The 14,346-nt window shown below is 44.4% G+C and overlaps 1 protein-coding gene across 17 annotated transcripts in view; it reads right to left on the bottom strand.

The window, feature by feature from the left end:
- LOC125806170 (nascent polypeptide-associated complex subunit alpha, muscle-specific form-like) overlaps nucleotides 1-14,346 on the bottom strand; it is a 116,535-nt gene that overhangs the window by 93,631 nt on the left and 8,558 nt on the right. The gene's annotated exons all lie outside the window — the stretch shown is intronic.

The following is a 14,346-nucleotide window of genomic DNA, read 5'->3' as shown; positions in this document are numbered from 1 at the left end:
GGCTGCACACACTCAAGGCCAAAGACTAGCGAATCTTGAGCTCTAACACGTAACACCATGCATGCTGACATAAGATGATTTTTAGCAACGCCTCATCGGCAGATATCACGTCATTTTTGGTATATACATGGAGTCAGATCATTAGGGGGGTCAGAACGTATGCTGAACGGTCGTAACCGTGTTTGTATGTTCTCCTGAATTCAGTAATAAATACTTGTTTTGCTTCTAACTTCACTCCATCTGTCTAGACTCCTCTATTCAACGAACGCGTAAGGGAGTTGTAGCCCAAGGCGAGAGGTGGGAGCGAACCCACCTTTCATGTTACATTTCTACAACAGTTGGTGACCCCCGACATTTTGGACCCCAAAGAGTCTAACAGAAGGGCAGCATCCGACGCCAACCCACTCACGGCCGAACTTCTACTAAAAAGGTAAGCAGAGCCGGTTTTATCAAATTCTGCATATTGGTTATTTCTAAATTTGAGTGGAGCGGCGGCCTGGCTGCTGTCCGGAGGGAAGCAGACAGCATAACAAGCTATTTAAATGAGAATAGAAGTTGTGCCTATTCCAGGATATTAAAGAGTAGAAGCTGTTCCTACTTAAAGGTTTATAAAAAGATTAGATGCTGTTCCTAATCAAGGGTTAAGGATTGGATGCTGGCGTCTCCCCCCGGCTTCTGACGAGAAGTTCGGATAACGGCCAGGTGTAAGGCTCACCTCGATCTTGATCCGCTCGCAAAAAGCCAGAGTAGACGCTGTTCCTACTCACCTCTATTTTTATTCGGTTTAAAAGAGCAGAAGCTGTACCTGCTCGGGTCGAAGCTGTACCGACCTCTCTATTTTTTAATTCAAAAGAGCAGACGCTGTACCTGTTCTTATCTATTTTATTTGGTTAAAAAGAGCAGAAGCTGTACCTGCTCGGGTCGAAGCTGTACCGACCTCTCTATTTTTTAATTCAAAAGAGCAGACGCTGTACCTGTTCTTATCTATTTTATTTGGTTAAAAAGAGCAGAAGCTGTACCTGCTCGGGTCGAAGCTGTACCGACCTCTCTATTTTTAATTCAAAAGAGCAGACGCTGTACCTGTTCTTATCTATTTTATTTGGTTAAAAAGAGCAGAAGCTGTACCTGCTCGGGTCGACGCCGTTCCGACCTCTCTATTTTTAATTCGGAAGAGTAGACGCTGTTCCTACTGCAAGTCTCTTATGTTTGTGTTAAAAATAAACAGATGTTGTTCCTGTTCAAAACATTTCGTAAAAAATGAGTATACGCTGTACCTACTACGAACTTTTAAAAGTTATTGAATTAATAGTTATTGCATGATACTGTGGAGGTGCACCTGTGAGCGTGAAAGTGTGTGGCAGCGAATCAAAGACTGTGTGCGAGAGAGTGAGCGCTGCTGAAATGTGTGTGCGTATGTGTTAGACTGTGTGCGAGAGAGTGAGCGCTGCTGAAATGTGTGTGCGTATGTGTTAGACTGTGTGCGAGAGAGTGAGCGTTGCTGAAATGTGTGTGCGCATGTGTTAGACTTGTGTGTGGAACTGTGAGGCTGAAATGTGTGTGCGTATGTATTAGACTGTGTGTGGAACTGTGTGTACGCAGGGCTCCTGCGAACTACGTGTAATTGCTGTGGTGGTTAGAATTTGTTCTTTACGCAGATGTAAATAATGATTGATGAATGGGTGTGGATACTAGATTCACAGGACATTTTTAAACCAGAGGTTAGAAATTCGGGTATCTTCGGAGCTCCGGTTCCAACGGGGCGAGAACACCAACAGTTGGCAGCAGATTACTCAGTGCCGATTTGTAATGATCAGCAACGTACGGTGATTACGGCAAATTTGATGCTATTTCCCACCAGCAAAATAGTGCATTCTACACGTATTGTGCATGATAACTCTGCACTGTTTATGATAAAGATTTTTACGGCCCAAGCGGCACCTGGCGGTGGTTTGTTCGTTTTTTGCGAATATCAAACTGTGAAAGTGGCAAATCACATTCAGTCTGTTTTAAACCCACCTTTTTCTCCTATTCATTTTTTGCACGACTCGGACTCTGAATAAATAGTATCTGATTATCAGGCTAGTTGTGAAAATATCGTTTTAAAACTTACCTGTGTTCCTCATTTTTAATTAGTATAATACTGTATTGTATGACTGACTTTGCAAGTCCATCTGCACGGAAATTAATAGCGTTGGTTAATGTTATATTTGCTTTGTATTATATTTCGATTTTGGAAGTTTATTTACTAAATTAGTTTATATATCCTGTTTAAATACAATAAATTCATAGCTTTGGTTGATTAATTGCTGTGTGGTGATATGTACGACTAGCCTGCTATTTTATTTGTCCCCATCTTTCATTGCCGATTTTTTTTATTGTTCACTTTTGTGCCTGTAATATAACGTATTAACTTTCCTGGTTTTAACTATAAACTTTTATATAATATATACGTTTTAAATGGCTAACTGTTTTTGTGGATATACAACATGATTTGATTACCTTACCTATATTATTTCGCAATAATTCATATTCTACATTATCATTGTGTGAATTATTTTAACATATTTGGTTTATTAAAACGCCGTTTCAAATTTCACCGTTGAAACACTCTGATTTTAAACAATTTTTCTCTGCTGCATAACTGTTGCTGGCTACTTAGAGGCTCAGGTTTACCTACATTAACGTTAATTTCTGCTGTTGCATTTTACCAAATATATGGTCTAGTTTATTGTTGGTTGAGCTTTCTGAAAGCTTATTTTATTCGTCTTAAGACAAGCAAATACAGTCGATTTATTAACTGAGGTCTGTTGTGGTAATTAAGGAGAATATATTGTGATCTTATCTTGGAGTGATACTGCTTTTTCTTGGCTTAAGCTGAAACTTGGAGCATACCGGCGCCTAACGCTGACTTTTTTCTCTGTTTCATACTGTACGGGGGGCGCTGACTGCAGCTCGCGCTGAGAGAAGTGGACAGGACTGTTCGAAAAGCCTCGTGCGTGGAAACCTTGCGGTGTTAACGAAACGCACTTGAGAGTGAAGTAGAACGAATATCGTTTCAGGTGAGATCCAGTCTTGATCAGCACCTTGCACACAATATGGCTAGTACTAGAAACTTAGTTAAGGAACTTGATGCAATTTTTGGCATGGGCACCTGGGAATGGAAACCGATTGAAAAACAAATTGAACATATTGCTAATGGAGTGAGAGAGGGGGTGTTAGATTTAGAACAGCGAGACATAGTGCAGAAAAATGTAATCAAGAGATTTGACACATGGGCCAAAAAACACACAGGGGAAAAAATTTGTATGATAAACATCATTAATCAGATGAAGAGGGAATTACAAGACAAAGCTGATCGCGCTAAAACAGTGTTAAATACAGCTAACTTGCTGAAAAAACCCAAAGCTAAACATAGCTTTAAAATGGCACAGGAGAATTTAGCAGAATTGAGAGCAATTACAACAGCATTTCTGGCAATGTTGCCCGACTTGGTCCAAGCAAGAGATCCGCACAGGCTGACAGCCACCTCACACACTGAGCACAAGGAGGAAGTGGAGAGTGCGTATACAAAACACAAGGGGGAGGGGCCATACGCCCCACCTCCACCATACAACTCGAGTGCCGTCCCACCTGCTGACTTACTCATGCCGGTCTTCAATATAGCATCTGGGGTTGTGAGTGTGGACAAGCAGGGAGGGCGGGGCGCAGCACCACAGCACACTCGCCCAGCTGAAGCACAAACACACACACACATAGAGGATCCGTTTCATATGCGAAAACACCACGACACACCTCATGCAAGTCAATCAGGCTTATACCCTTCTTTGAGTTCACTGGAAACCGGAAATAACGACAAACATGATTCACAACGCCTCACCCGCAAACACACACTAGTGAAACCATCATTTGACAAAACACGCCACCTATCAAAACCCACAGTACTTATTAGAGCTACTCTTGAAGGACATGTGACGACTGATGACGAATCTGACCATGACAGTGACATGACTGAGGATGACGACAGTGTACATGACAGTTCACTGACAAACGCAGGGGCTCGCGCAGAAGCTAGCTTGAACAAAACTATTCATAATATGGAACAGCTAATTATAGCTGAACAGACAGACTTGGAGTTAGGCCACAGGGCTTTAGACACACAAACACTGGCCACTGACACAGCACACTCTCTAAGGAGAAGCACCAGAAAACGAAACCCACCTGAGAGATACTCGCTTGCACCTGAGCCTGACACAATGTGTCCACTAGTGGCCACTACCACAGGTGTACATAAATATGTCCCATTATCACTTACGGATGCACAGACTTTAGTTGATCAACTTCCACCTCTGTCTAGTGGAGCAGCAGCTTGGTTAAGAAAGCTGGATAGTCTAACAGGGGGCATCACTCTGGCACTAGGGGACTTCCGTAACATTCTGAAAAGATCAACCACTTCTATAGAAGCTGCTGAAGTAGAAAGACAAGCCCAAACTTATGTTCAGCCAAATAATGACCCTTTCCATGCTCACTCACAACGCCTGACTGACGTTATGAGAGAGATGTGGCCTACTAGAGTAGCATCGACACTCCCATCATACACCTGGGATGAAAAACTCAACCCGGGGGAGTATATGGGTAAAGCAGTTGAGGATTGGACCAACACCACTGGGGTACACCCCGCGAGGGGACAACAAGTGGTTTGGTTCAGAAATGCCATTTTGAAAGGCTTGCCCAACCTAATACAGGATAAAATTGAGGAGGACCCGGATATGGGTTCTGACAAACCACATGACCAATGGGTCCGAACCGTTCTGTTCCACATGAACAAACACAAGGTTAAAATTGATGCTACAGACAAAGAAACACTTAAAATGGAAAGAGAACTTCTAAAAACTCAGCTGGCGGAGGCCAGAAAAACAATAAATAATGACAAGGTGAAACAAACACCTGACACCATGATGCCTGTGACTGCACCACAGCAGCCGCAGACATTCATGAATACACAACCATACATACCTGCTCAGTCAGGGCCCACACGAAACCCACCACAAAACTATGGTTCAGGTCCATATTTCCCAAACCATCCCTACACAGGGGGCAGGGGGCGGGGTGGTGCAGGGTGGCAGAGAGGAGGCAGGCCCAGATCATGGGCATGTCTAAGATGTGGAGCTATGGGCCACTGGGCAGCACAATGTACAGCATCACTCGCACCTGAGCAAGCAATGCCACACCCACACCAGGCCCCTCACTCTCAACAAGCCCCACGCCAACATCCGGCTGGACAATACAGCGTGGAGCCATGGGGTGGACGCTGACGGGGCCCAGAGGAGCGCCAGGACAGCAGGGCAAAGGCAGAACCCATGCTGTCATTGACTGTGGGGGCCACCAATATCCCTTTTCTGGTAGACACGGGAGCCACTTGGTCAGCCATCACCACAGCATTACCAGCACATTTAATTAGCAAACAAACTGTGCAGGTTAGGGGCTTCTCGGGGACACCAGCGTCACTGCCAAAAACAAACCAACTAACAGTGAGCAACGGTATACAGACGGTATCACATGCGTTTTTGATTGCACCACAAGCACCTTTGAACATTTGTGGTAGAGACTTACTAATGAAAATGGGAGTAACTATTTTATGCCAACCCGACGGAATCACACTTACATGGCTGGATGGCAAAGAGACAGTGGGGGTGATGGGGTACACTGATGGAATGTACTTGCTAAGGCCGGAACAAGACGAAACAGTGGACATTTACTGGGGACTTTTATCTGAACTTGCAGACACAACACCACCACTGATACACATGTTCCAACAGTGGTTGCCCTGGATTAATGCTATGGCACCCTATGCACCGCCACCTGACCCATTCCATGTCACCTTGTTTTATGATGTGGGGGGAGATTTGACTTACCAACACACATTTCAATCAGAATTGGAGGGTACTGAATGGTCGGTTGAGACCAACGGGATTTTTGTGGGTCCTGAAGGGGTAGCATCACCAGTTACACTGACACCAGCACAATACACTTGGTATAAAATGTCAACTACAGCATCACCACACATTTCACTAGCTCTACATCCCAAGCATGAGGCCAGGCAACTGGGTCCTATGGTTAAAAGAGCTACTGAGGCCACAGATTGGGCCCCAACACAGCTGCCCGGTCTCATGTTCTCACAATCAACACAGACATACCACATCACTGGCAATTCGACTGCACCAGTAACATTACAACATCAAATGCTAGCGAGACACCATGGTTGTGAGGATTCAGATCACCCACTCACAGAGGCATTGCTACAATCTCTGCCTGACACATTGTGGTCCACAGGTCCTGACGATGTAGGATACACAGATCAGACACCAGTATCATTCAGTATGACATCAACAGAACCAATTTGGATCCCCCAATACAAACAAAAAACAGATGCTGCAGCATCTTTAGACCATACGGTTCAGGCTCTGGTGGAGGCCGGAGTCTTGGAACCGTGCCAATCAGCATGGAACACACCAATTTTGCCTGTGCCTAAAAAGGAACCAGGTCAATATCGGATGGCCCACGATCTAAGAGCAATAAATGCAGCTTTAGCTACACCCACTGTTTCAGTCCCCAACCCATATACTGCACTGTCAGAATTGGGTCCGGAAATGAAATGGTTCACGTGCATTGACTTGGCAAACGCATTTTTCTGTGTGCCTCTAGCGGAGCACTGCAGAGATATATGCGCATTTACACATAGAGGTACACAATACAGATACACCAGGTTACCTCAAGGATTGGCCCTATCGCCAGGACTGTTTAATCAGGCCCTGAGGCGTAGCTTGGAATCATGTGAACTGCCAGAGGGCTACATTTTGAGTCAGTACGTGGATGATGCAATCATTTGTGCAACAACACCAGAAATCTGCCTGGAAGCGACCAAAGCAGTGCTAGAATGTTTAGCGAAATCTGGGTACAAAGTTTCTAAACAAAAATTGCAGTGTTGCAGATCTAGGGTAACTTTCCTTGGACGTGTAGTAACACAGGGGTCCACGGGCATGTCAGCAACACACAGATCCGCTATACTGTCACACACGAGACCAGACACCGTAAAAGACATGTTAGCATTTTTAGGATTGACGGGTTATAGCAGACAGTACATCCCTGACTTTGTAGGACGAACACAACCTCTCAGAGACATGGTAAAATCTCTAGGCATGCGAAATTTGTCTGGTAAACTGACTTGGACTGTAGAGACCGAACAGGCGTTTATAGATGTCAAACAAGCCTTATCTACTGCAGCTGACCTCGCAAGACCTGACTATTTACTGCCTTTTTACATGGATGTTTCTGAAACAGATAATTTGATCAACGGTGTGCTGTTTCAGAAAAAGGGGGAAGGCAGAGCAGTGCTAATGTACTTAAGTGTTCCATTGGACCTTATAGAGAGGAGAAAACCACAGTGCACAAGACATGTAGCAGGACTGGCCAAATTAGTCCAAAAAACATCGCATGTTGTAGCAGGATACCCGTTGCACATACTGACCACACACGGAGTAGTAGCGTACATAAATTCGCAAATGTTCACACTTACTCCATTGCGACAGAGGCGTATCCACAAAGCACTGACTGCACCAAACATCAACTACACACATGAGGGGGTAAACATGGCAGAAGGAATCACAGAAGGCCCACCACACGACTGCGAAGAACAGGTAGAAAGGGTAGAGAAAGTAAGACCAGATTTACAGGCCACACCCATTCCAGGGTCGTTGAATTTGTGGACAGATGGGTGTGGGTACAGAGCAGACACAGGAGAAGTCAAAGCAGGATATGCAGTAGTTCAGGAAGCAAAGGGGGAAGCGTACGAGTTTGAGACAGTCGTAGCAAAAGAAGTAAAACAAAATCCATCAGCACAGAAAGCAGAACTATTAGCAGTAATTGAAGCGCTAGAGTTAGCAGAAGGAAGAGAAGTCACAGTACTAAGCGACTCAGCGTGGGTGGTGTCCGCGGCTCATGTAGACATTCCACACTGGAAGCAAGCAGGATATGTCACAAGCGCAGGGAAACCAGTCAAACACAAGACAGAACTGATGCGTTTAGAAGCAGCGATACATAAACCAAGCAAGGTCGCGATAGTGAAGTGTAGAGGACACCAGAAGGGAGACACATTGATAAATAGAGGAAACGAGGCAGCAGACAGAGCAGCAAAAGGTGCAGCAGGATACACGGACCCCAACACAATGCTTGTGTTGGACTCCAGTGTACCATGGGAGCAAATTCCAACAGGAAAAGAGCTCAGACAGATACAGGACCAAGCAAGTCCAGAAGAGAAGTCAACGTGGTTAGCAAAGGGGGCTAGCCCAGATACCGAGGTGTGGACATCGCAAAAGGGACAAGCGGTATTACCCATGTCACTAGCAAAAGCAGTCTTAGAAGAAGCACACACGGTAGCACACGTTGGCAGACAACAAACACTGGAGAATCTGAAACAATGGTGGCATCCATACATGACAGCATTAGTAGTAGATCACATCACTCAATGTCAAATTTGCAACACCCAAAATGTAGCAAAAGCACTTAAAGTAACACCGGGTAAGTTTCCATTGCCAGATTCCCATGGAGTAGAAATTCAGATAGACTATACTGACATGATTGACACAGTAAGGAGATGTAGATATCTTCTGGTTGTAGTAGACCGATTTTCGGGGTGGGTGGAGGCAATCCCCACCATAAAAGAGGATGCCAGATCCGTGTGCAAGATGCTGATCAATTCTTGGATACCCGCCAATGGTTTTCCTAGAAAAATTCATTCAGACCGGGGTACCCATTTTACGAGCAAGACACTGCAGTGGGTGGAGCAGTCATTGGGGCTGCGCCATAGCTATGGTTGCGTATATCATCCTGCATCACAGGGTCAGGTGGAGAGGATGAACCAAAATTTGAAATGCAAACTAGCTAAGATTACACTGACCACGGGCATGAATTGGCTAGATGCCCTACCAATTGCCCTGATCAGCATTCGGAACTCCATTAATAGAAGCACAGGCTTCTCCCCATTTGAGCTGGTCAGAGGCGTAGCATTCCCAGGCCCAAGAACAAGATTGAGTCCTGATGCGGGCTCGCCTGGGATTTCCACAGATATGTATCGTGAGCTGTTTTTGAAACTAAAATCAGTGTGTGAAGATTTATCTGTACAGGTGCGGAAAAACAGAGGAGGAGAGGAGGAGCACGAGATACCTCCAGAGGTGGCAGTGGCCCCATGGTTGTACCTGAGAGCCATTAAGCGAAAGTGGTCAGAGCCTCGCTGGACAGGTCCGTTCCGGGTGACGGAGAGAACCAGCCACGCGGTACGACTCCAGGGCAAAGGCAACTCGTGGTTCCACTTATCTCAGTGCAAACCAGCACTCCCACCCGGGGAGCATCAGAAGCAGAAGTAAGCAACCCAAGAAGTGCCATCTCTGGGCACGCCGTGAAAGAAAGACGTGCGACAGCAGCACCACTACCTCACCAAGTGTAACCTGGAACACCAACTGAACACGGAGCACCGAGCGAGCAGCTAGGGCAATTCGAACACTGCAAGGACAGCGGGCACCACAGTGAGCTGTCTGAGCTCTGGATGATCCAGTACAATAAAACCTTTTTTCTTTTACAGGTTACCTTGGACTAAAAAAAAAAAGAAAGAATTTGTGAAAAAAAAAAAAAAAAAAAAAAAAAAACACATATTGTACTTTTAACACTTACACACATAGGGTTATAGACTGGGATTTGCTAAATTAGGGGGGGGAACACATTATTCTTCTTTGCAGGTTGCCTTGGACGCCTGGACTTTGAAAAATGGAATTGTAAAAAAAAAAAAAATATATATACACTCTGTAATTTTAACACTTACACATATAAGGCTATAAAATAACAAGTTTGCTAGATAGTGGGAAACTTAGAGGGAAAACACATTTTATGGTTTAAAAATGGCTTGGTACGGGAAAAGGGAGTGGGACAGGTCAAAGTACAGACATTACAACCCACTAGCATTTCCTCCGGCTATTCCAATATGGCTCCAGTTAATCATAACCGTTGCCCTCATTGGTATAATGATAATAACGCTGGCCATTGTCTCCAACCAAGAGCAACTAACAACGATAGAAGGAACAGTTGTAAACACTTCAGCAATCGTACGCCCGACAAACGCAACGACTACAGACCAGCCCACACAGCTTAATAGAACCAAACGATCAACCATCAGCCAGTATAGCTGAAAATGCATTCGGCGCTGGGGAGGTATAGAATTAGACTATCACTGGGGGGAAACGACCGCATGGACCGTCAACTTATGCGACCTGGTTACTTGTGGTAAGCGGGGGTCCAAGAGGGAACCGGTGTACTTATGTTGGTCCCGTGATGATAATCTCAAGTGTAACCATGAAACCGACCAAGCAGCTTATATGGCCAGACCGTGTAACAAGTGGGAACACGTAATTAGATCAACACATGTCTATTGGGATCCAAGCGAACGCTGGGCTACTCGTGAGCGGGAAAAATGGAATAAACTTAACATACAAAGAGATAATGATCCAATAAAGAATCTAATAACCATCGCGTTAGAGTGGCAATCCGATCCTAATGGGGAAAAATCTTCGTCATTTTTCATAGGGGTCGGGGTGGATGTAAATGGTAACGACCCTGTGGGATGGATCAAAGTTAGAGTTACGGATAAACCGACCATTGACATCGACGACGCCGACAAAACCACAGTAGATAATAACGGGAGGGATCGGTCAGTACTGGGAACGGATTATTCTACATGGACAACCGAACAGATCGTAAAGTTAAGTACAGGGTTTGAAGGGAGCAATTTATGGATAAAATGGATAAATGCACAAGCCAGAGAAGCTAACATGGACGGGTGCGTAGCATGTGCCGCGGCTAGACCTACATTATTTTTAGGTCCGGCGCCACTTTTTCCAACAGAAGATCCGACAGGATTCAAGTGCATGATCAAGTTAACACGTATGCCCAACCCCGCTAATTGTACCGCCCTGTCAAACATTTTCCCAGTAATAGCTAACAACACCGGCTCAGGACAATTTCAGATTCCTCATTCAGGTAATTTTACCTGTTTTAACCACACGGCAGGGGACGAGACAAAGAACCCGAAACACTTAGGCAACATAAACCCCAATCTGTGTAGAACTATATTAAACGGCGATTCCGGTAACTCCATAGGGCCATGGGCTAGAGCGGGACTGTATTATTATTGCGGAGGATCAAACTTACTGTTGAGGCTGCCCACACGTAGTTAAGGCCTCTGCGCTATGGTAAGGCTAATCTCGCCAATCACTATGTACGGCGCACACAAACCCACTAAGAACTATGATAGACCTAGGAGATCAGATGACTATGATTTCGACTTGACCAAAAATACACCTACATACATAGACGCAATAGGCGTACCTCGGGGCGTACCAGACGAGCATAAATTAGTAGATCAGATAGCCGCCGGGTGGGAAAGTATCTTAGTTTGGATCACACCAAACAAGAATGTCGATAGAATTAACTACGTAAATTACCAAGTAATGAGACTGGCTAACATTACCGGAGCAGCAATAACAGGCTTATCAGAACAGTTGTCTGCAACATCGCTAATGACCATACAAAACCGTATTGCCTTAGATATGATACTCGCTAATCAGGGTGGCGTCTGTCACATGTTTGGAGACGTATGCTGTACCGTAATCCCTAATAACACGGCACCAGACGGAAAAGTAACTAAAGCGCTAATTGCCCTAAAGGCACTGTCTAAAGAAATGGCAGAAAACACGGGGGTAGAGAATCCGATCACTCAATGGCTGGAGAGAACCTTTGGGAAATGGAAGGGGGTAGTTGTATCTATGGCTTCGGCAATCGCTGTATTCACTGCTATTCTAGTTACATGCGGATGCTGTTGCGTGCCATGTATTAGATCCCTGATAGAAAGAACGATAACACGAATGATGGAGGGCAAAGACGAGAAACCGCCATATATGTTACCTATACTGGAGTGTGAGGAAGAGCAAGAGGAACTGCTGTAGATCACCTAGTCTGGGGATGACTTTAAGGTTATGATGTCACTTCCTCCTTTGATAGAGTTCATCTCATTAGCCGCCTGGGTGGCAGAGGGGCTGTGAGAGAATTTTTCCTGTCAAAATAGGTTGGAAGGCTGCCGCGACAGGTTTTCGCTCTCACATTTTAGTAAAATGTTCATACACATGTTTTCAAGTGTTGAACATATGTAAATACATGATTTGGAGGAATTACGGTTTGTCGACGTATCTGTTTGATACGTCGAAAGGGGGAATTGTGGGAAATCTTACGAAGAAACCTTGTTTTACCTTGAATATATTGACAAGTATCTCACAATCATGATTACTTATCTTGTATCTAAAATTACATAATCATCTGTGAAACCCTGTATTTTGTATGCATTAACCAATACTTACACCACATTTGATCACTTTATTATTCACAGTATATCTTACACACATTTATATTAACACCATATTGATCACTTTATTACTCACAATATATCTTATAGTGAAGCATTGTTTTTAACAAGCATGTGACTAAACACAGGCCTTAGGCTGACAAACTAACCCACATGATACATAAACGTATAGACCTAATTGTATAGCGGACGAATCACGCGCCACTGAAACCTCACTGAAACCCATTGTGTGATTGCATGTTTTTCTCACTAACAGCTACAAAATCAGCAGATTCATGACCTCGCTTAATACAGAGACTTTTGGACAAACAATACAGTCTTTCTCTCTCTATGCGCATAAAGTCCTTCACCTGTCAAATTGAGGAGGGGATGCGCACAGGGAGAGCAACACTGTCTAATTACTGAACAATGCCGTACTGTCTGGCTGCACACACTCAAGGCCAAAGACTAGCGAATCTTGAGCTCTAACACGTAACACCATGCATGCTGACATAAGATGATTTTTAGCAACGCCTCATCGGCAGATATCACGTCATTTTTGGTATATACATGGAGTCAGATCATTAGGGGGGTCAGAACGTATGCTGAACGGTCGTAACCGTGTTTGTATGTTCTCCTGAATTCAGTAATAAATACTTGTTTTGCTTCTAACTTCACTCCATCTGTCTAGACTCCTCTATTCAACGAACGCGTAAGGGAGTTGTAGCCCAAGGCGAGAGGTGGGAGCGAACCCACCTTTCATGTTACATTTCTACAACAGCGGTTAGTGGTGATGCTAAATTTGGGTAAAATCGAGGGGTAATAATAGCTTCTGAATGGTGTTAAGGAAAGAAAGAGCAGAAGTTGAATGTTTTTGTCTTTTTAATAGTACCTGATTTTCTTTTTTACGTGTGTGGTGATGGCATTTCAAAAGCAGTGTCTGAATAATGCAGAGTAGGAGGATTAAAGATACTCTCTTTTTTACCATCTCTGTCTTAAAAGGATATGAATAACCAATAATCATAGACATTTAAACATACCAGCATTGACTAATTGAGCTGAGGTGGTGGACAGATGCAGAGGCCACGAGAGGGCAACACGATCTGGCGTAAAAAGAAGACGATGCAGTGCATCACTTTGGCCTGTTTTTGACCTGTCCGTAGCGACACATGCATGTTCAACTCAAACAGCTTCCCCTTCTGTGCTTGCTGCCAAGCGCAATGTCCATAACCTAGTGTTTCCCGTGGCAGAAATAATCAGCTGAGTAACGGCTGGTGTGTTCGTTCAGCAAGGACGGTCCATTCCACAGACTTCTGGCCTCGCTTTAGTTCAAAACACACGCACTGAAAACCACAGGGGAAACACCCAGACAGAAATGTGGAAATATTGGCTTCGATGAAAGTCTAAGCTACTTTGAACACACTCGTATAGTCATCCTTACAATTCCCAAAGATTTTTGTGGCAGTTTACCAGACTTAGGGGCTCATTGAACACCCACGTCCAGTCGCCAAACATTTTACTCCATTTGAGTCAATGTAGGACACTGTTTGGGCACAACTCCATTACAGACTGCAAGACTGGAACTAGACAGTCCTGAGGAAGAGTTTAAGAGTTCATTTAGCACTTGCAACAGCCCTTTCCGCTTTAGCAGGTGGATGACCTCTGGAAGTGGCTCAGCAGGCTAGTTTTCCACATGAGTGGAACGCTGATGGCAATGTGCTTCCACAATAAAGACTGAAACATTGCATTAGAAGAGGTAGACAAATTGAACCACACCCTTTTGGTATGATCCTTTTTTAACCACAAGTATGACTTTTGAACTGAAATGGTCTCAATGGCAAAAAGTTTTTTGTTTTTGGAGAAGCAGTCACTTAAATTCCACAGAAATCTATTGTGTTGGGTACTGC

Source organism: Astyanax mexicanus, chromosome 12, assembly GCF_023375975.1.
Source record: "Astyanax mexicanus isolate ESR-SI-001 chromosome 12, AstMex3_surface, whole genome shotgun sequence".
Taxonomy (NCBI): domain Eukaryota; kingdom Metazoa; phylum Chordata; class Actinopteri; order Characiformes; family Acestrorhamphidae; genus Astyanax; species Astyanax mexicanus.
The sequence above is the reverse complement of the archived record's forward strand: the minus strand, read 5'-3'. Positions and strand labels throughout refer to the sequence as shown.